This window comes from Ornithorhynchus anatinus, chromosome 8 (assembly GCF_004115215.2).
Source record: "Ornithorhynchus anatinus isolate Pmale09 chromosome 8, mOrnAna1.pri.v4, whole genome shotgun sequence".
NCBI classification, from domain to species: Eukaryota; Metazoa; Chordata; class Mammalia; order Monotremata; family Ornithorhynchidae; genus Ornithorhynchus; species Ornithorhynchus anatinus.
Genome location: NC_041735.1, coordinates 41,960,707 through 41,984,998, shown reverse-complemented (window position 1 = coordinate 41,984,998; position 24,292 = coordinate 41,960,707). Strand labels below are relative to the sequence as shown.

General features: G+C 38.7%; 1 protein-coding gene across 12 annotated transcripts in view; it reads left to right on the top strand.

Annotated features, from left to right (window-relative positions):
* TBC1D5 (TBC1 domain family member 5) overlaps positions 1-24,292 on the top strand; it is a 442,854-nt gene that overhangs the window by 117,303 nt on the left and 301,259 nt on the right. For 9 of the 12 annotated variants that reach the window (XM_029070199.2, XM_029070200.2, XM_029070214.2 and 6 more), the window contains one exon: positions 13,188-13,281. The exons of 2 other annotated variants lie outside the window; for them this stretch is intronic. The gene's annotated coding sequence lies outside the window, so the exon portion shown is untranslated. Of the gene's footprint in view, positions 1-13,155; positions 13,282-24,292 lie in introns of all 12 variants that reach the window. One more of the 12 variants, XM_029070210.2, reaches the window with a different exon arrangement.

Genomic DNA, 24,292 nt, shown 5'->3' with positions numbered 1-24,292 from the left:
TACTTGAGAATATTAATTTGAAGCATAGATTCTTTAGTTTTAGGATAAACTACTCCCTTTATGCCATTTGATAAATTTTAATAATAGCCAGCTATCATTTATTTTATAAATGTCCTTTACACAAACATGAATTGTTTCAAAAAGAATTAAAAAATGGTTCCTCATCCTTTTTGCCCCTGCCACCAGAAAGCAAAGGAAAAAGCGAATTAAACTGAGCAATTTGTTTTAGCAGGGATGGTTTCCAAAAAATTTCATCAATGTTGGTGGCATACAGTGTGCTAGCTAAATTCTAGAAGTGATCAGGAAAATCTGTCCAGATTTCCAGTGTGTGTCAGTAGGCCACAGCTGGTGTACAGTGAAATTCCACTGGACTAGCCATGTTTTTTAGGTAAAATTAAAGCTGAATTGTTTTCTTTCATCATATATTGTAAAACAGAGAATGAATATATTGGATTTTAGACTGGGTTAATACTTAAGGCTAATAATTAGATCTATTAATATGATAATACTTCCCCTGGTGCCACAGTTTGTGTGCAGAGACCTATAGTGTGATGGCTATTTGTGGAGTGACACGGTTTTGGTAAATTCCTGTTTAGGTACTCATTTTTACCTTTGTAAAATATACACATTTTTCCTGAATCTTTTGTGATAATCTAATTTCCTGTCGTATTAGGAGATTAAAGAGAATTGTGCAACAGTAGGGATTCTAAAACCTTGACATTATTTTAATCTGATAACGAATGACTTTAAGTTCATGTTCTTTCAGTTGTTGGCAACAAATTTAAACCTGTGTTTTTTGGATTTATGAGGATAAGCCCTGCTTTGGCAATCTTGTAGATCCTCAAGAGAATAGTTAAACAGTGATTAATCATTGTTTCTTCACTGAGTGTGCAGAAAAGAATGGAAAAGCTGCATTTCACACTTCTGAAGCAATTAATCCCCATGATCTTAGCCAGGTTTGTCTTGTAGATAAGTCGGGATACAAAACTGTACCTAATTTATCAATGTATGCATGCCATAAAGAATAAAACACACAATTTATTTCATATCATTTATAGTCAAATGTAAAAAAAGAGTGACTTTGCCATATCCAAGAGTGTTTCTTACATTACCTTCATATAAACTAAGTACCAGAGATTACAATGGGATTCCTGTTTATTGTGCACATCTGGTGCAGTCACTATGCATTTTCTCATTCACTTGCTGGCATTTTTAGTGATTGTGGCATAAATCACCTTGCTAATCAGAAACATAAGTGACGGGAAGTCATCTCCTTTTTTTGAACAATGGGAAAAAACATATGGCTTCTTAGACAGGACTTGGCTGTTATACTATTTATGTGGCTTTATATTCTGTATTTAGAATTTCATATTAATTGCAATGGTTTGATGAAAGGCATAGGATGCCCGAGGTTTATGGCCAAAGTATTTATTTCGTACCTCTTTTATAGCTCTTCTGTAGTAACTATTAGAGTCCACCTGGAAATGCAAAAATCAAGTTCTTTGGTGTCGATTCTATACAGTAATTGGTTGCTTAGAGTAGCTACCTATAGCTAAAAATCTTTTCTGTACATTACATTCATTTTGATAAGGTTGATGGAAGGAAAAGAACTATTTATAGATGAGAGCATAGTTGCATGAGATGTCTAGTGTGTTGTTAAATATTTCTGTCACAAAAATGCCCCAGGTTGCCATAAAAGTTGCTCTTCCTAGAATGCTCAAAAATAATTTACAGTAGTTACGTTTCTGGAGGGGAAGTGGTAGTTACGTATTAAGATGGGCTATATGATCTTCATCTGAATTGTTATTCATTAGTCAGAACACCTGTGTACATGTTGCAATTAAAAAATAGGGGATGAGTAAAGGCTTTTGCAAAACTTTTTACAAACCATCTGCTAATAGATTGCCCTCACTGAGTTCCATGCCATTTAGTACAATGCTCTGCCATGGTATATTTCTGTTTATTTTGTCCCTCATACATGATCGGCCATTATCATTTAGCAGGGGGTCTGCTGACCTTTCCAACACTGCTGGCTCACATAATTGCTAATAAATGGAAAGATTTATCTTTTATGCTTTAAGGGTCCTCTTAGTCTACTGTCACAAATGTAGCAGCAATTTGCTAAAAAAAAAAAAATACATAAATCCAGCATAAGGAAAAAATTTGTTGTTGTTTTCAAAGGGTCACCTTTTCAGTTCAGATTTAAGGAAAAATTAATGGCCTGATCAAGTTTTGTGGCATGTGATTTTAGGCTTTGATATGTCAGTTGAGTTCCTTTTTTCTGCCTTTTAGAGTAAAATTTTTCCAGCCTTGTAATTTTATGTGATATAATTCAAGCTTTCTACCAACCATTTTTATTTTTTCATTTAATTCATTTTCAGCCTCTTCTGTATTTTCACTCAGATAATCGCTATTATGCATGCCACTTAAGTTTTGATGTCTGTTATCAAACCGTATTTGTTCTTGAAGTCAGTGTGATAAATCGAGGCAAGTAAGTGCTTATTTGCTGCAGAACTTTAGATTCAAGGAAGGTTTTAGCGATGGTGGATAATGTGCCAGCATTTGGGAGGAAAAGACAAAAGTTAAATTTGATAGATGATTATCCATCTTTAGTTCAAGTGATTGAAATTTTATCTCCCTTGAAGTTTATGCTGAAAAGGGAGTTGAATAAACAGATTAACAGAATTGCTTAATTCATTATTATTTAAAAAATGTGAATTTTAGCTAAATCAAACATACATCAGACTTTTGATGAAGCCATACAAAGCCAGACTCTTTGTAATTATATGGTTTGCTTTCCAAGAGAGTTTATCTTGGGAATATTTGAGGATTTTCCAAAATCCTGGAAAAGAGAACCTGTAATGTTGACTGGTTGAATTTAGATGACAATCGTTATTTTTCCTTTTTACTTATCAGAAGTCTTTCAATCAGTGGTTATTTACTGAATGCTTAATATGTGCAGAGCATTGTACTAAGTACTTGGAAAAGTACAGTACAGTAGTGTTGGTAAATCAGATCCCTGCCCTCAAAATTTCCTGCTGGGTAAAGCAATTTGCTGAGTATTTGTGAGAGTACAGTAGATGTGAAAGACACAACCCCTGCCTGGTGATGGTAAACAGATATCATGTCTACCAACTCTGTTGTATTCTCCCAAGCACTTGAACAGAGCTCTACTCCCAGTTGGGGGTGGGCCCACACTGAGAACATGTAACATCATGGGCTAGAGCATCATGGCAAGAGCCAGGGCCTGGAGTCTGAGGACCTGGGTTATAATCCCAGCTCTTCCAATTGCTTTTTGTGTCACCTTGGACAAATCACTTCACTTCTGTGTCTCTGTTTTGTCAAACATAAAATGGGGATTCAGTGCCTCTTCTCCATCCTACTTAGACTGTGAGCCCCCACTTAGACTGTGTGTCCAACCTAATTAATCTGAACCTATGCCAGTGCTTAGAACAGTGTTTGTCAGAAAGTAAGTGCTGAACAAATACCATAAAAAAGTGCGTATTCAAAAAAGGCTGAGCGATTGATGTAGATGTAATACAAGTCTGTTCTTGTTCTCTCCTCTCTTTAAACCTTTTCTCTTATTTCTCAGTTTAGCTCCTGGATGCTTTCCTTATCCCCATGGAATCCTGCAGGCTTCCATCTCCTTTCTTGCCAACATTTTAAAACACCATTGCATATGACTGGGCTACCCCTTTCCCAGCTCCAACCTTCCACCCACCAGGACAATCACTGTCCTGTTTGGGGGCGTCCAGACCAATCTGGGATCTGGAAGGTTAACACCATGCCCCTTCTCCCCACATGCAGTCCCCAGGACTGCCACAGCTTTGTCCCGGTAAGATAGCCAGGTGCATGGGAGGCTTGGGAAAGGAACTGTCTCCTCCCACGGAACCCTTTCCTGGCCCACTTGGCTGTAGTGGTCATGGAAATGCGTGAGGAGAGGCATTGCAGCTGGAAAAGGGGCCAACCTAGTTTTATGTACATGTGACTTTAAAAAAAAAAAGAATGAATTTAAAAAGCAACACTGGACAGGAGATATATGAGTCTGGGAAATGCAGATTCAGGGTTGCACAAACCAAATAGTTATGAGGACATGATTTAGGGAAGACAAAGGGGTGAGTTTAAGAGGAAACCTCATCCAGTCAGACCCACCTATGAGGTCATTTTGGGGTGAAAATTGAAGTTAAAAATTTGTCTATGCTAGTCATATCATTTGAACATGGGATAATGTACATTGTACAATATGATACTCTACCACATTAACCTTAAATTTGATTTTTATGTTCTTAAGATTGCTTGCTTGCAATATAAATTTTGGTGTAGCTATACTATTAAAGTGACTACACAATTAAGAATAGTTTTGGTTAAAACCAGTTTTTCTTACTGTAATTCAGGGATCACTTTCCCATTTGTGGTATTCTAGTGAAAAAATTGGTTATGATTAAAGTTTTGACAGGACACAATGTTTTAGGAACCAACTGTCATAATTTGAAAGACTGCTTGTAAACCATACCTCAGGTTTAGTTATACAATATTTACAGCCAGTTGACAGGTCATGCACTAATCACTCCCGGTAAATCCACTTCTTCCTTCACCCTTCCTCCCCTCTCACATCTCCTTTTCTCTTCTTCCTTGTTTGGAGCAGTTTTTTCTCCCCTGTCCCAACCCCATACTTGCCTCTGGCCTCCCTTATCTGTCTTTTGCCTGGCCCCCAGGATTTATGTTTTGTAAATCAGTGAGCAAGGCCTTCAGAATGGAGCTGCTGAGACTCCCAGATCCCAGGTGTGCAAGGTTGTGGCAGGGAGAGGGTGTGGTGGCAGGGGGGAGAGAGATGGAGTGATGGATTGGAGCTGGGCAGGAGCCTCCACCTAAGTACCTGGAGACTCACATCACCCTATAGCACTTAGGTTCATGATTTTATATTCTTTTACTCACTCTTAGCTATAGTTGATTTTAGTTTCTCCCTCCTCTGCTAGATTGGGGCAGGAATCATGCCTACCAATTCCCCCAAGTGATTGGTACAGTGCTGGGTGCAAAGGGAGTGGTCACTATTTTCCATTAATTGAGAGAGATGAGAAGGGAGATCATATCAAACCAACCAGCTCCCCACTACTCTGAACTAGGAGTTTTTTTTGTTTTCTTTTCTTGCTTTATTCAATAGTATTTATTGAGCGCTTACTATGTGCAGAGCACTGCACTAAGCACTTGGAATGAACAAGTCGGCAACAGGTAGAGACAGTCCCTGCCGTTTGACGGACTTACAGTCTAATCGGGGGAGACGGACAGACAAGAACAATGGCAGTATAGAGTCAAGGGGAAGAACATCTCAGGCACTTTTCTAAGCCCTGGGGTAGATACAAGTTAATCAGGTTGGACACAGTCCCTGTCCCACATGGGCCGCGAAGTCATTTTACAGATGAGGGAACTGAGGCACAGGGAAGTGGTGACTTACCCAAGGACACACACCTGACAAGTGGCGGAGCTGGGATTGGAACCTAGGTCCTTCTAGCTCCCAGGCCTTGTGCTCTAACCAATAGGCCATGCTGCTTCAGAGTTGGGGCTAGGACCCAGCTGTTCAGTGACTGGGTGACATTTTTCTTTCCACCTCCTGCTGGCTGTGGTAGCATGATATGAGTGGGGAACACCATCTACTTCACTGATTTAGAACAAAATATGGGGACAAGTGGCCGGGGAGACGGGATGAAATGGCTGAGTCGGGGGTATAATAGGGTCAGAAGAGCCTCTACGAACCGTGGAGGAGGAGAGAGGATTTACAGCAGCTAAACAGAATCTAAATAATAGTGTGTAGGGCTGTGGGAAGTGTCTCCATTATTCAGCCATTGATGCAGTGTGGCTTCAGGAACATAACTTGACAGGTTCATGGCATAGACCTGCATTCTTAACTGTTAACTACATGGAAAAATGTAACATTTATTACGTGGAAACACTTCATGGGCAGAAAAATGCAACACTGCTTGTTCCTGGGATCTGTGCAAGATCATGGGGTCTAGGGAATCAGGGTATTTGGCTGCCCGATAAATTTAACTTCATCATTGAAATTCACAGCCCACCTTCTCCAGGGCCCAGGCCTTAGCATTTAGGCTTGTTTCCCTTCTGCACCAAAATGAGCATGGGCTCAAATGTTATTGAAGATACTTCAGGTTTCATCCCATGTGCCCGTAGAGTGTATTTACATGTTATTTACACTGAAGTATGCTTGTCCCGGAGGCTTTTGGGATTTGTAGTCATGTGGCTCAATCCAGTAAGCCACATCCGTCCCTGTCGCCAAGTGGCACTAAACGGGAGTGATGGAACTGCAGCCTCTGTGGAGTGAGTTGGGAGTTTGGTTTAGTGTATTCTGTCCATACCCAGCCCAAGCCATGCCGAGTTCTGCCGTGCTTCTCTCGCCCTAATCTCAGAGGTGGTATGCTTGGACCCTCTAGGGACTCTGTCCATCAAGTTTCCGGGTCGTGGGAGAGAACTCTGGAGAGAAATGCTCTAGTCTGCAGTTAGTGGTCCTGGGTCATTTTAGGTAGAGGCTTTCTGGATCTGCTTTGGAATTGCCCTGGAACAGCTCTACCTCGTAGGGGTACGGTGAACCTAGAGTGAGCATGGTGCCAACCTACACTCTCAGAGACCTGAGACCTGCATTTCTTTGAGTAGAAGATGAAGAGAACATTAAGGACCCAGAGGCTGGAAGCAAAATCTTCAGCAGCTCTGGGGAGAAATGGTCTCTTCAGTATTAATTAGAAGAGTTGATAGGGATAAGCTTATTCAACAACTAGGTTCAGAACACAATGTGGAAATCATCCTTGTGGAACATGAAAAATTACTTTGATACATATTAACTCCAAATAATCTCTGGGATTTGGATAAGAATTGCCTTGGGTGAAATAGTTTCAAGGGCAAGGTCCCTATTCAAATCAGTTGTTTAGCCTCATACAGGGTTCCTAGAGAGCACAAATTTGGCAAACATTACTAAGTGCTGGGAGAGCACCCATAAGAGGGAGCCAAAGCCCATTCTACATAAAATAAAACAAGCAGTACAACCTGCTAAAAGAAACAAAACATTAAACAGAAGCAAAGTCAAGGAAATTCCTTATTTATGCTATTTGGTGGCTAATTCTTTATGGTCAAACCAAGCTAGTGTTTGGAAAAGAGATGCGGCATCCACGTGGCTCATAATGGCACTAATTATAGTGGTCTTTTTCATTATCTAAGGAAAGCGATATTTGTTCCTAGTATTTTTTTCTCCCTCCAATCAGCCCCTCTCAGCTGAAAAGTATTTGGTTTAGTGTATTCCGTCTGGCTTTTTTTCTAAGATTACATTTATGGATGTGGTTCCTGTTGGGCCCAGAAGTCTACCTATGGGCATTTATTTTTTGAATTTTTGCTGGGGCTTTTGCCCTTACTTGCTAAGGAGGTGCAGTTGACCTTATAGGCCTTATAGGAGCTTGAACAAATGTGGAAACATGGGAAGCCTTACAGTGAACATGAAACAGTTTATATTGTAGGTCTTCCCAAGTAGTAGGTCTGCCTGACCCCAACACTTTCATAGTCTCACCCTCATAGCAGCCTCTCTTCCAGAATTACTTATTTATATTAATATCTTTCTCCATCTAGATCATAGGCTGTCTCTCCACCTTTAAAACCAATCTTTTACATGAAATTTTCTCTAACTCCTTGCTGCTCTGGTCATATTAGCAATCATAGCCTTCTCAGCACACAAGTAACTATAAGTGCATAAAGACATTTTTAAAAATTGCTCTTAGCGTCTCAGTGTCCAGGACAATGCTCCTCACAATATAATAATGTTGGTATTTGTTAAGCACTTACTATGTTCAGAGCACTGTTCTAAGTGCTGGGATAGATACAGGGTAATCAGGTTGTCACACACGAGGCTCACAGTCTTCAATCCCCATTTTACAAATAAGGTAACTGAGGCACAGAGAAGTTAAGTGACTTGCCCACAGTCACACAGCTGACAAGCAGCGGAGCCAGGATTCAAACCTATGACCTATGACTCCCTAGCCCAGGCTCTTTCCACTGAGTCACGCTAGCACTGTGCACTGTAAAAAAAAATAGGGGATCAATAAATTCTGCTACTGCTTGCAATACACTTGCAGACCTTGGTGTATTTTGGGGTTTTTTTTCATGATTTCTCTTATAAGACTCACTAAAATGTTGACTAGTTAATATTTTATTTGGCCCTTTTTTGCTGAAATGAATACTGTTAGAGAAGTGTTCATTGTAAATACAACTGAAAACTATAAATGGAAGACACATTAGATTGTTATCTGTAGAACAAATTCAGGATTTATTACAAAATAATCAATTTAATGGATGACCATTTCCCCAGAATGTTTGTAATTTTGCCAATTTGTTTAGGGTAACTTTAATATCAATTTAGCATTTACCTTTCTAATTAAACTGTCACATTCCATTAAAGATGTTAATCCTGAGTTTTTAAGTATTTAAAATTTTATTAGTAGAAGTAAACTTTGAACTAATGCAGTAATCATCAGATGATATTGATTTATTTCCTAACGTGTTCCTTTCTTTAAAATAGCGTAGCAGAAAAATGCATACCGTAGAATATGAAGTTTCTATCTTGCTATCTGAGCTATGATTGAAATTCTGTCTGACCAACTGCAGTAAGTAGTATCTGACCAGTAAGTAGTAAGTGCTCAGTAAATATGGTACATATATATACATACACACATATATATGATTTTGTGCATACATCTCTCTCATTACACAGTGATGTTGCTAAAAGATGAGTAGAGTTTGGTATCAAGAAACAGAAGCAGGAAAATGGTTAGTCAAGATTTTAGCCTGCTTTTTAAAAATTAGATCCAAGGTTGTCATATTTCATGTCAGATGGAGCCGGGACTAGTGAGATACTTGGAGATCCTGCATGAGCAAACAGAGGGAGATAGACAGAGACACAGGCAAGTACATTTCTTAACCAAGGCATTGTTTATTAAACCACAAGCATTAGGAGGATTTGGCTCCCCAATACTAGCTAGCAGTTAGTTGCTCTCACGACCAGGGGTCTGCACATCTTACCAGGGTTTTGATCCTGGTGGCCCTCCTCAAGCCCTGCTAGGTATTACTGTGCGGTCCTTCCCATCACACTGGGCAGATGTGCAGACCCGGCAACCTGGAGTGTCAGTAAAGTAGCTACACCGAGCCTCTGGCGGGCTACCCCCCTTATCCCATCAACTGTTCCAGAAATGCTACGTTTTGCCATCTGGATAGTTGCACTTCAGCCCACCCAAAATCAGTTTTTTGTTTGTTTTAATGGTATTTGTTAAGTCTTTACCTGTGGTAGCAACTGTACTAAGAGCTGGGATAGGTACAGATTAATTCATTCAATTGTATTTATTGAGCGCTTACTGTGCACAGAGCACTGTACCAAGCGCTTGGACACTACAGGTTGGACATAGTCCATGTAAGGGCTCACAGTCTTAATTCCCATTTTACAGATGCGTTAAGTGAGGCCCAGAGAAGCGAAGCTACTTGCTCATAGTCACACAGCAGACAAGTGGCGGAGCCAAGACTAGAACCCAGGTCCTTTGGACTCTCGGGCCCAAGCTGTATTCACAAAGTTCTGATTGGGCTCCACTCTTGTCTTAGGGGACAGCTTCTGATCAGGACTTTCTCTCTACGTGTACCTCAGGCATCTGTCCACAAGGGTATCAGGAGCCGTGGAGCCTCTAGAGAGAGGTTCTCATGCTCTGTCTCGCATGTGGGGACTTTCCATCCATTGAAGGTGGGACCCGGATTGGGCTTGCCTAATTCAGGGACCTCATTCACTTGACCTGGCTGCGGTAGGAGTGGCTCGCGTGGGCAACCACAGGGGGCCAACCGTATTAAGACAGCCAAGGAGGACTTATGTATCCTCACTTTATATTCATTACATTATCTGTATTACAAACAAAAAATGGCAACCTTCGCCTGCTTATATGGCATAAAAATCCACAGTCCAGTTTACTACACTTGCCAGGATGTATTCTGTACCATCTAAAGTACCTATGTGAATTGTGTAAACTGTACGTAGGATAATAATGACAAGTGTAGTATCCATTGAGAAGCAGCGTGGTTTCATGGAAAGAGCCCGGACTTGGGAGCCAGAGGTCGTGGGTCCTAATCCCGGATTCGCCGCTTGTCAGCTGTGTGACCTTGGGCAAGTCACTTAACTTCTCTGTGCCTCAGTTACCTCATCGATAAAATGGGGATGAAGTCTGTCAGCCCTTCGTGGGACAACCTGATCACCTTGTTTCTACCCCAACACTTAGAACAGTGCTTGGCACACAGTAAGCGCTTAGCAAATACCATCATTATTATTATTATCCGTTAAGTCCTAACTGTGAACCAAGCTCTGTAGTAAGGGCTGAGACAGATGCTTACTATATTATGAGGTCAGACACAGTCCCTGTCCCACATGGAGCTCACAGTGCAAGTAGGGAGCCAAACCTTGGTGGTAAAGCTTTTTAAAATGTGTTCATTTTAGAAGTTACAGTATTTGCTATATTTATTATAGTAGTACATAAAATTAGCAGTGAATGCACCTCCCATAGTATCTAGTGTAGAGTATCAGTTGTGCAGTCACATGGGAATTATTTAATTACACATCTTTTACATACTCTTGGAGTCTCAGATACACTCAATCAATGGTATTCACTCATTCAGTCATTTACTGTACTAAGCTCCTGGGACATACAGTGTAATTGCGTTGATACGCTCAACTGTGAGATGTTTATAGGTCAGGAACTATGTCTGCTCAATACTTAGCACAGTGCTTGGCACATAGTAAGTGCTTAAAAATATCACAATTATTGTGTTATACTAGTTAAAATCCCCCGCCCTTTGTGAGAGGCAGCATGGCATAATGGAGAGAGTATGGGCCTGGGAGTCAGAAGGTCATGGGCTCTAATCCCAGCTTCACCACATGTCTGCCCTACGATCTTGGGCAAGTCACTTCACTTTTCTGTGCCTGTTACCTCATCTCTTATGTGAGAATTGAAACTGTGAGCCCCATGTGGGACAGGGACAGTGTCCAACTGATTTGCTTGTATGCATCCCAGTGCTTAGTACAGTGTCTGGTACATAGTAAGTAGTTACGGAATTCCACAGTTATTATTATTTTAAGGCAACCGTAGACCACCCAGCTACTCTGCTATTTGGCCAGCAGAACTGTGACCACAGTAGAAAGAGGCAATACATGATTGCTCTCAAGAAACCCTAGTAATAGTCTCCATAGAAAATTTCTTCAGTTGTGTTTCTGTAAGCCCTTTACTGTATTAATAGCTTTAGAAACAACGGACTTGAAGGTTTTTTGTAGTTGTCATTTATTAGGGTTAAAATACTTTTATATGCACTGGGGTCCTGCTTATTGTGGTGGACTTGAGGTCCTGATTTTTCTATTTTAAGAGTCCTTCAAAGGCAGGCAAATAAGTCAGAGAGGGTGGGGTCTCCTTAAGATGGTTCCTAAAAGAGGATCATAGATGGAGAGAAACAAAAGTAAATCAGAAAGGAAAAAAAGGGAAAAGACTAAAATAAGAGTGGAAAAGTGAAAGAAACAATCATGTCCAGGCAGCTGTGTCTGCTTAACTGACTTAGTTGGGAACATGGAGTAAAGGGAATTTCTGCTATTCCTTGGGAGGACCAATTAATCTGGGATGGTGATAGAAGCAGCAGATGCATTTGTCTTCTCACCTATCTGTTCCTCCCCTTCCTCCTATTTCTTCTTGTCTTCCTCCCTCTCATCCTCCCGCTGCTGGGCCACTTTTACAGCTCCCCCTTTCCTCCCATCCCCATCATTCCAGACGAAAGTGGGACCCCACGGTATCACTTGAGGCTTTTTGGGTGGTTGGACAAAATCCTGAAATATATATCTCATAGTGTAATGAGACTCTGCGAATGATTCCACCTTGCATTTTTCCTTAAATTTTGACATGTGCCAAATATAAAAGAGAAATTTATTGAAATATGAAACACGATTCTGGAAGTGTTAAAATCAAGGATGCTAGTTTGGTATAACCTAGCTCGTGAGAATACTCGCAAAGCACAGTTCCTTTGCTTTCATTGATGCCTCTATTTTTATGAAAACGAAGGGTAAAAATTGTTTGATATCAATGTATATGTATTTAAAACTTAAATTTGAATTTAGGACTATGTGCTTCAAAGGCTAAGCTCACTATAGCCTAATATGATTATTTATAAAAACAGTTGAAAAGAATCACTCTGTCACAGATTTCAAGTCCATGCATTTGTCTTATCATATTTGTCTTCTTGTATTTGGCTCATGATGTCCGCGTTATGGATTGTATCTTTTACATAAATTTTGTTATAGAAAATTTCTACCCCAATTCATGGGAGAACTTCTGTTGGTAACGGGTGATTAAAAGAAAAGAACTGTTTAAAAAAAGTATGATGGCTGTAAAATATTTTCCAGGTACTGGGGAATACTCTGGGGCAGAAATGGAGAAACTTACCCTGATAGTTTCTCGTCATCACTGGAATAAAGTAGGACTACGTAATATACTGTGTACATTCAGCATATACTCCCCGGCCATGCTAAAGATGAAATAGAAATGTGGAAGGCAATTTTCAAGTGCAATTCCAGGTAACTGGAAAACTTTCTACTCAAAAGACTGGAGGCATTTGAATCATTCATGAAAACGCTCTTACTCCTTCATACTGGGTTCTAGAAGCATTTACACTAGAATATATGTGTAGGATTGGGACCCACTTAGCTAAATCAGAAAAGGCCTTATATTTCCAGTTAAGCAGAAGACAAACTGTTGTGGGCAGGGAATGCCTGTTTCTTGTTATATTGTAGTCTTCCAAGTGCATAGTACAGTGTCCTTGCACACAGTAAGTGTTCAGTAAATTGATTAACTGACCAGTTCAGTTATCAGCCTGCACCTAGCAAGCCTCATGCTTTGTTTCTTCCTATTCCCCGGCAGAAGTAGTGTTGTGGTCACCTATGCACAAATGTTGGAGAGGGGTTGAAGGCCCTCCCGCTCACCCCTTCACAAAACCGAGGACCTAAAATCTCTAAAGGTTTAAGTCATCAGAAACCATGATAGCCCTGTGAGATGCCAGTGTTATTTCCAAATAGGGTATTTTTCTCTCCTCCACATCCAGGCCATCCCACCACTTCTCCCTTCCACCCACAGATGCCTCTCCATCTCCACTGGACCTTCCATACCATCCTCTGAAGCAAACTCTGAGAGCGGAGAGTAGCAGAAGAAACCTCACAAGGCAATTTTGGTAATCTTTTGCTAATTCTGGTAATCTGATTATTCCCGAGGCTACATTTCCCGTTTAGCGCTCTCATGCAATTTCTAGGCAATCCTTGAACAAGGAACAATTCCACAGATAACTTGCTCTCTCAAGAACACGTTTATAGCCCAGGTTTATCTTTGATATTTGAATCAAAGTATGTCAAGATCAGCTGCAACAAACTCTTAACTTACTGTGCTTCTTCCTTGCACCTCTTCGTAGAGCAAACTGGTTTTCTAATCTGGCTATTGTTGGAACCATATTCATCTAATTTTGCTGTAACATCATTGTTACAACAATGCAGACCTTTCTGTTAGGAAAAATAATCTCATAGGAACCATTGAGTCGGTGGACATTAATGGGTTAGGGTAGTGCAAAGATGCCACCTTAACTCTTTTGAGGAAAATTTGCATTATAATGTTTAATATGTTCTTGTATAATAATGCTCAGAATATGTAATAATGCTTTAAATGCAATATTTTAAAGTTGCGGCAAAACCAAGTATGATGTGGTCCAATAAGCCACCTTAACTCTTTTGATGCAAATTCACATTATAATATTTAATATGTTCTTGTATAATACTCAGAATATGTAATTTGGCATTAAATATAATATTTTAAAGTTGCAGCAAAACCAAGTATGATGTGGTCCAGTGAAGCTGGAGTGCTCTCTAAAGGGTAATACAGTTCAATAAGGCATAGGGTTAGGCTGCAGAGTGCAGTAGTGACATGCGGTGATTACCAGTAAATGCACACACACAACCATTTCTTCTGATGGTGAATCTTTACTTCTGTGTAGTTGGCATCCTAGTTAACCCGTTTTCATTCTATCAAAAATCCTTCCCTGACTAAGCCTTTATCTCCCCTACGTACTCCCTTCTGCATTACTTACAAACTTGGATTTTTGCTCCTTAAACACTGGATAATTACCCCACCCTCAGCTCCACAGCACTTATCTACATATCCTTTACTCTCCCATTTTCCATATCCTTAAGTTATTTTAATTTCTGTCCTCTCCCTCTAGACTGTAAGCTTCTTGTAGGCAGCGGTCACCAACTCTGTTGCATTTATGTTCTCCCAAGTGTTTAGTAAGGTGCTCTGCACATCATAAGCATGCAATAGCTACTATTGTTTGGTTGATCCAAATTATACAGTGAAAACATACACCATAGAATAATAATAATAATAATGGTATTTGTTAAGCGCTTATTATGTGCTAAGCACTATTCTAAGCACTTTTGCAGATACAAGGTGATCAGATTGTCCCACGTGGGGCTCACAGTCTTAATCCCCATTTGACAGATGAGGTAACTGAGACCCAGAGAAGTTAAGAGACCTGCCCAAAGTCACACCGCTGATAAGTGGTGGAGCTGGGATTAGAACCCACCACCTCTGACTCCCAAGCCCTTACTCTTTCCATTAAGCCAAGAAGTTTTGGATTATATCTAAATGAGTTGTTGCTTGTGTACTTGAGTTAAGGGAAGATCAGTAACTCAAGTCAGCTTCAGTGCAGTCATATTTTAAGAGATTATCCAGACATCCAAAAATCCATATAGTCCAAAGAAGTGAATTTCAATGGGTTTTATAGCATAGGGGGCACCAGCAACTAGAGGTTCATTGGTAGTAGGTGATATTTCCAGTAATTTTACAGCAAATCCCAGGCTCAAATTCAAAATGGCATGAATCGTTTGTGTATGCAAATACAACCACTGATTTTATTCAGTGACCCTGAAAACTATTTGGAAAAAGTGAGGCAGTGGATTAGGAGGGGCTGGACCAACCATGTTGAAGTATATGTCGTTACATTCAAACAAGACCTCATTAACAAGGGGTTTTGTTGAGACCAATTTTAAAGAAATGATAGCCGTTTCTTTTTAGTGGGAAGGGGAAAAGGGAGACGATAAGGAATATCTGTCAATATTGTTTTTAATAATTAAATAATTCAACCATTTCATATAGCTTAATTTAAGGTGATAAATTTAACACTGATAGGAAAATACTGCATTCAGCAAAAGAAAATTGCATGATTTTTAGAAAATTGGGATATGAGTAGTATAAAATAGCATAAATGTGCATTTTTATCTTGGTCTTACAGAGTAATCACAATCCTAGAGCAAGCAAATAGGAAAGAAGTATATTTTGTTTTATTTTATTAGGCACTTTTCTGGGAAGATAAAGACTAGCATTTTTGTGGCCCTGTACATCTTTAGAATTATTTTCAAAACTGATGTGATGTCAATCAGTGGTAATCATTGAAAACTTACTGTGTGCAGAGTGCTCTACCAAGCACCCAAGATACCAGTAGAGTTGGTAGATATCATCCCTGCCCACAAGGAGTTTACTGTTTACGTGAGGAGGCTTACAGTCTAGGTTTCCATATTTTCAATTCATACGGTCAGATATAGATTTGGTCATAGGGGCATGTGTTACATAATACACGTCCTGGTATATCATATCGCTCCAAAGCCAAGTTAAGTTGTTCGTTCATCATTTGACAATAAAAACCAAGGCAGATCCTAAAAAATTGCCACCTAAGCAGTTGAACTCTAGATTCTTGTTTCTGATCTCCCTTTTTCCTTCCTTGTCCTCTCACAAATAATACCAAAAAAAAAAAGAAACAATGTCCAGGGCAGAAAGAACAAAGTAAGTGGTGTGGGGTTTTTTGGTGGGTTTTTTTTCCTCTCTTTTCCCCCATATCTTTGGTATTTCTACCTCTCTTCCCTTATTGTCTGCTTCTCTCTATGAGTTTGTGCCTGAGAATCACAAGATAAAGAAATGAAAGTAAGAAGTGTCAGACTCGGCAAAAAGCCGTAACAGCACAGTGAAGGAAAGTAGTAAGAACTGAAGGTCACACTTTTGGCCTTTTCAGCCGCACATGCACCCACAGGTGAAATTCATATCGGTGTGGCATAGTCTTCAAGTTCTTCGCACTATTTGATTAGAATATAGGTATCTATATGTCTTCATGTTTGATGCCTCTTCGTGCAGAGACTTCACTGGTTTCACACAAAGGAATATTAGACTTTAATCGTAACAAAAAAAAGATAAGGGTGACTAATAGGGACTATTGGAGCACTGCCCTCCACGTAGACATATTTTGAACGGTTAGTTAAAAATTGAATTATTTTTCTATTCTGAAGTATTTGTTGGGTCATGGTTTTCTTAAATATAGAGTTGATTTGGTCTCTAAATCCTCAAGTTTTCGCCAGAATTTTTAATGGAAATATAAAGTGGTTAAGAAAAATATAAATTGAGATAATTCCTATTCTTGATGCATAGCAAAACTAGTCAATTTGTAAAATTGTATTCAAAAGATAAGAAAAAAATAAGATAGTATTCTTTATTCATGGTCCGTTCTAAAAGGCATCTTTGAATTTCCATTTAACATTTAAACTGTTTAATTTCCAACAACAGGATGTACTTTAAAATTTTAAAAAAAAGGGTCATCATACACTTACAGTGCATCTGGTGACCTGTGACTTAATGCTGTAATATTTTTAGAGAGGCTTGGGGGAATTTATTAACAAATGATACTTGGTAAGGGCTATTTTTCACCTTTCAATTACTATCGAAAACCTTACATTTGTTATCTTTACAAAAGATTAAAACTACTCATATATACCATTTTGAATGTTTCTATGAAGCGTAACTTACTATTTTCCGTATTTATAAAAATTTAGTTTTCGGGGAAAATGGTTCCTCTGAGTTCATTTTAAGTTTCCCTCAATTTAAATGATGACTTGTGCAGACTGGAATAAATATCAGTTTTTTAAAGTACACTTGATTTTATCTCAGAGGTTCATGGGTTTAGTTCTGTACAATTTGGCACAATTTTTTGTATGAGTGTAATTTTCCTAAGAATTCTTTATGGTCATCTCTATATTTCAGTGAATTTTTTCATCTTGACAAATCGGTGATTTTGTTTATTTATCTATTTGAATGTACGATTGGCAAAAAGCACCAAAGGCTGACGCATGAACATAATTTATTTTCAATGTGCAGTGTAAACTGCTGTGCTGTATATACATTTTATATTTATGTCAGGAAAGGGTTGCAAAGGGGTGCTTTAAAACCACCTTTTCTGCTCTAAATAGCTATTGTGTACATATGGTAAGGTACTGCTGCTTAACAATTAGTAACTGCTTTGATGAAACTAAATTACATGTTTAAGTTCCCATCAGGAAGTCGCTTCACATATCTGTATTAATGTATTCAAGACTCGAGAAGGAAAGTTAATTTTCCAGCTTAAATATTTAATTCAAGCTTAAAATTTAGTCTGTAATTAGAGCTCCCAAATGGCAGGAACATGGAGTATTTGTCCATTTTAATTAGATTGTTGTTTACCTATTAATTATATATCATATCTTGTCATATAGTTTTGATGGTAACAGATGGTGCTTGGAGTTAGTAAGGGTTTGAACAAAATAAGATTCCACATGATTTATTAAGTTGCACTTTATTAGTGAATGGTCTGCTTTAGTCAGGTTATTCTCCTGAATAGGAACTGTGAAATATTTCACTAATTTTTGTAATTATTCTTTCATGGGATCTTTGGAAATATTGAACTTACAAAAGGAGATGAATGCTTTCTATTGTGAAAAAAATGAATCATACTGTCCTTTGGTTTTTTGATTTTCGAGAGTTGTATATTGCTAGATTGCATAACTTGTATTGAGTTGAATACATAATGCCCTGAATGGGAGAATCTGAAATTTATTTAGATGGAAAAAGTACAGACATGGAAAATATTACATCAATAGCAGTCATTATGAACAGGAAAGAATACAAAATCACAACAGACTGGGAACTACAAAACTGTTTTGGCTACTCAACTTCAGGGAGAAGTAATATGCTCTCTTGTCTTTTGGAGCATATTCAGAAGAATTATAATAGTGGTTACTTTTGTGGTATTACATGTTTGAAATACACGGATACATTTAGATAATGGTTCAGCATTTTTAGAGTAACTAAGATCTGAGAGAGATTTAAATGGACTGATCTATTCCTTGGCAGAAATATATATTTTAAAGAATATTGTCCCAAGTTGATAAAAATATACAAAAATTTCCAAAACCTGAGTTTAAAAAATTCATCATGTGGGTCTTTTACAAGCCATCAAAGGAACCTGACTGAGTTTCTTGGGATTCTTAGATTCTGAGCTCTGAATAAGATCGGTACTCTTTCTGATCTGATTATTTTGCATGTTCCCCAGCTCTTACGGCACAATCCTTGGTACACTGTCGGCACTTAATATCATACCATAGTAATGGCAAATGCAGAAGCCTTTCCCAGAAAATATAAAAATGTCTGAGTTCTGCATAACATATTTAAAGTGGGAAATCGTATTTACCTAACCTAGATTGATGGTCATGTGTAAAACTCCCATTTTAATTTAATTTACTCTATACCAAATTTCCAGAAGATATAAGAAATATTACAGAAAAGAGCAGTATAAAGATTAAAACAGATAAACCATAGAAAATTAAGACTGAAGGCAAAGAGATAGGGAGTTTTCTTTATCAGGTGAATGAAAAATGAAACAGTAAATTAGGAAGACATGGAGAGATGATGAGACACTTAGATTCAAGAAGCTTTGTGGCCTGTGTTTGACATTAAGAGAATATTTGGAGCTCTCAAGAAAGTGATGGTAAACAGAGAATAGATCAGTCAATAGATAGTCTATTTTGAGCATCTACGGTGTGTAGATTACCTAACGAAATGATTGGACAGAGGACAATGTAGAATGGAGGCAAAATTCCTGTCCCCTATGAGTACAGTCTAGTGAGAGAAACAGTCACAAAGTGATTTACACATAGGAGGTAAAAGAGAATGAAAAGATGGATTTGTGGGTAAGTAAGTGATTAAATAGTACTTGAAATTAAGTATTGTCTGGTCAAACTGGGAAGAGAAAATAGGTGGGAGTAATTCTCAGGATCATATTAAAACCAGGTCACACATTTTTAAGTGGAGGGAAGGTGATTTTAGATTAATTGGGAACAAGTGAGTAGAGTTTGAGCAGAACGATTTTCTTTGAGTTTGAGATCCTGATTCTCCGATATATGGGAATAGCACTTTTATTTTTAAAGTGAATTAAATACATCTTTTGATGCTGGCTTTTCTAAGAAACTGCAAAACCGTTGTGATAATAGCATATTGAAGTATGCAAGTGTTTAAGAAGTTAACTCCTAGAATACTTCTTTTGAAGTCATGGTCAGAGTTTGCTAGCAAAAGTAAACAGATGGCCACAGTACACACACCAATTTCAAGACTTGTTTCAGTGGGCGATGCGACAAAAGTAGATCTTCAGAACCATCTCCTTTTTCTGGCACTTGTGCTGTCTACACACTAGCAGCTTGAGGTTGGCGGGGTTTTTTTCATTCTTCTCCACTTCTGATCTGATCAGATTTCCAGCATATGACCTGACCTTTTTTTTTTTTTAATCACTTCTGACCCTTTCACACTGCAGTCGTAGGTACGGGAATGTGTTAAAAGCAGTTGAAGGAGCAATGAGGAATATGTAGACATTTAATACATATATTGACGTTTATATTATTCACCATGTGGCATATTGAAAGTATTGGACATAATTTGATATTTAAGATCATTTTATTGCCACCTAAGTATAAATTGTGACAGTGAACTGTTTGATCGGTAAACAAAAGCCAAGTGACTTATCCTTTTGCTTTTGAGTAAATGAGATTTTTCCTTTTTGTTTGGTATTATCTTTTTCTTAAGTGTTGAATCCTTAATATTGTTCTCAAGTATCATGCTCAGAATATGAAACACTGTGATTGACTGTAGTTTGTGGAAGTCCCAGCACATTCAGCTAAAAAATACAAAATATGCAGGAAGTGTACACCTGGCTCTGCCTTTTGTCTGCTGTGTGACCTTAGGTGAATCACTTCATTTCTCCGAGCCTCAGTTACCTCATTTGTAAAATGGGGCTTGAGACTGTGAGCTCCACGTGGGACAGAGACTGTGTCCAACCCGACCTGCTCAAATCCACCCCAGCACTTAGTACAGCACTGGGTACATAATAATAAGCACTTAACATGCCATAATAATAATAATTATTACTATAGGAATTTGTGTAAAAAAAAAAATGAACTCTATTGTACTGTCCCCAGTGGCTTAATACAGTGTTCTACCAACAATAAACACTCAACAAATCCCATTGACTGATCGTGAGACCATTTTACTTCCTTTGCGTAGACTGTTCAAATTCACTATCTTATAGCCAACAGAGGTAGTAAACTAAATTGAAGAGCTGCATTAACTGAAGTTTATTAATAGAAATTTATATACATACACACACACACATACATTCAAAGATTGTTATTCATTTTTTTAGAAACTACGTATGATAAAAAGGACCTCCTGCCATGCCCCATAGGAAAAAAATAATCCACCTTTCATTCTACTTTACTCCTCTTCATGTGGTTTTTCTTTTCCTTAAAATAAAGGGAAAAGCATGTGAAGTATAGTAAAATAAAGGGAAAGCATTTTTTTCTCCCTATTTGGCTAGTTTTCTGTACTAAAATGAAGGAATATTCAATGATATTTAACAGCAAATAAAAATAGAAGTGGTGTTTTGGCAATGAAGTTTTCTTGGGGGTGTGAGAAAAACAAACCTTGTTCTGTGTTTTCCTCATAGCCCTAAGGAGGGTTTACAGCCAAAACATCACCTCTAATTTTATCTAAAGCCTAGATAATGAATTTATTTTACCTTTAAAAAATATACAATTCTTTTACTGCTGGTAATTTACCCAACTAATTCAGTGTCCATGTTTGGTTGTTAGATGTCAAGAGTCTGAAGAGGAAATAAGAAACCATGATAACAAGTAAATCATATACATACATCAGGATCAGTGCATATCTGACTTAACTTTCTATTTAGTTAGGTTTTGCCAATATTGAAAATTGATTCATTTTAGCAAGATAGTGACCATATTTGTAGTTATCACTCATTTTGAGTCTTTGTAGTCACCATCGTCATAAAAATGCCTTTAGATATTATCCACTACCTGGATATGTGGCCCAGTTTATTTTGCAAGGATCTTAGGAAATTGCTTTAATATTTCACTAAATGTAGCCCTCAAAAAAATGCAGATTTTCCTGGGGAAACAGGTCCAGCTCAGGAGAAAAACCAACAATGTGTAATTAATTGAGAAGCAGTGTCACCTAATAGAAAGGGCTTGGACCTGGAAGTCAGAGACCTGGGTTTGAAACCTGGCTCTACCCCTTGCCTTGGGCAAGTCACTAAACCTCTCTGTGCCTCAGTTCTATCAACTCTAAAGTGGGAATCCAATACTTGTTCTCCTCTGTCCTTAGACTGAGAACCCCACGTGGGACCTGATTACCTTGTATATACCCCAGCGCTTAATATAGGGCTTGGCACATAGTAAGCGCTTAAGAAATATTATTACTATTATTACCACCAATGAGGAAACTCTCAAGCCACATAAAAACTATATATCTTTAAATGTTTTGCTTTTCCTAATTCACCATTTTTAAATATCTATTAACTGAGGCAGAATTTGATTGATATAATTAATTTCTCCACATTTTCCTTACAATTTCCACCCTTTGTTTGAGGTCCACATCACTGAAGTATATAAGGCAAGGAGTTGGAAATCCCAGGGACTCATATGAATCAGATTGAATGATCAGCCCCTGGACAATTGTGAGATGATAATACAGTCAGCTGTTCACTTCAGATTATAGGGAAACAAACAACCAGAGCTGATATCCCTCCATCTCTGTTCAGTTTGAGTTCAGCTGGTGTATATAAACAGAAACCCTGCACCGTGGTGTTCTTCAAGGATGCAAAATGATACTCCCTTTGGGAATTTGACTATATGTCAGCATCGTTATGTTCTCCATGGAGCTGTCCTTCATGCTGCTGATCTCTGATGTTAAAGATCCTATGTGTATCAGACTGAAAATTTTGTTGTGTAACTAAAGGCCAGGCTACAGTCTGTGCAGACCATGCTGATAACATTTCATTGGTTGAAGCATAAGACTAATATGTGACTCCTTCTTTCCTCTTCTCCTTCTACCTCCCCCTTCACTCATCTCCCCCCTCCCAGCCATACAGCACTTATGTACATATTTGAAATTTATTTATATTAATCTGTCTCCCCATCTTGACTGTAAGCTCACTGTTGGCAGGGAATGTGTCTGCCAACTCTGTGTTTTGTACTCTCCCAAGCACAGTACAGTGCTCTTCACACAATAAGTATTCAATGAATATTGTTGATTGATGATGGTGATTGATTCTCTAGTCAGGAATGATAGGTGAGCCTTGGTCCTGAAAGCTTGGGACTGAGAACCTTCACAGAGGAATTGATTATAATGCTATTGGCTTGTGAATTCTTTCATCCCTGTCAGTCTTATTCCTGGTGGGGGTTGGACAGTAACCAGCGAGCTGGCAGATTGGTGGTTCAGCATATTGAAGAGTGTGCATACAGTCTTCTCCGACTGAAGTCAGCTCTAGACTGAACTGGAACTAGGTCTCCTGATGGCTAGAGTAGGGCACTCTCTCTCCTGGACCAACAGTAGACCAATTTTTGAATGTAAATAAATCAGGAAAAAATGTGGCCCAGGGTTTGGGATCTGGGCAACTGATTGAGGGATGGAAGAAGTGGTTGTAGCCTCACCTGTGACAGCTACTAATTAGCTCCAGGCCCGAAGCAGACGCAGTCAGTTTCCTCCAAATAGCATAGGCCCCACTATGTTTAGCAGGCTTAGTGCAGCCCCATGGAGTTTGGTCCTTCCCCCTTCACTGTGACAGGCCGGAGAAATATATGTGTGGCTCACCAGACTTAATACTTTCCCATCCGTGGAATTAGATATCCTCTCTTCTTCGTAGGGGCTCCCATTCCCTCATGAATATACACCTTAGACTTTTCCTGACGTATCCTATCTGTTGAAAGTACTTAATGCACTGTCCGCAAACAGTAAGTGCTCAATACATACCATTGAGTGCAAGCCTAAAGGATATTGTAGGGTTTAATAAAAGTCCTAGAGAGCACCTAGTAGACTATTGTAAATGCAAAATAATGATAGTCTTGGGCCCATTGTTCCAGGGCTTGTGTGAATGGAATGCAGGCATATGATGTTCAACTTAATTTTTCCCAGAGTAAGTAACTTTTTCATATGGAGGCTTTTCTGTCCTATTGTTACTATATTCCTTTTCTTTCTACTCTTAGCATAATTGAAGTAAACTCCTGCGTGAATAAGATTGTTTTATATAAAAAGACTAGTTTTGAAGGCGTTTTTCCTTTGCTGTTTCTTAGGCCCTCTTTGAGAACTTTGAAGGTCTGAAGTATACGTTTGTAGGGATGGAAGGATCTTGATGTAGATCTGTCCCAGCTTCCTGCTTATAGGCAGAAGTGCAGCTCGAAGAATTTGGAAAGGTAGGCGTGACAGAACCGTTTTCACTGCTGGGCCTCATTGGTGGCTGAGGGTATCCAGAGATACAGTCACTATAGGCCTGATCCAGTGGAGTTTTCTCTAGTTCTGGTCAACACTCTGTAAAATAGCCCTTTCTACGCCTGAATGTTAGGAGGTCACAACTTTGATTTTCTAGACTAAATAATAGATTAATGAATGGTATTCATTGAGTTCTTACTGTGTGCAGAGCACTTAACTAAGCACTGTCATTCATTTAATCGTATTTGAGTGCTTACGGTTTGAAGAGCACTGTACTAAGCACTTGGGAAAGTACAAAATAACAATAAGCAGGCACAATTCACAACGAGCTTTCAGTCTAGAGGATGTTTACCGTATAGAGTGCTTTGGAGATTACAGTATAACAGTGTTGGTAGATGCTGCCCACCGTGACCTCACAGTCTAGAGGAGACAGACATTAAATAAAAACAGTAAAATGTCACAAAATGGAAGTTTAAGGAGGAAGTAATCCACCAAGTCAATTGATGTATAATCCTTCAATCCCTGTAGAATAGCCCCAGTGAGAAATTAGCTTTAGACACAAGATA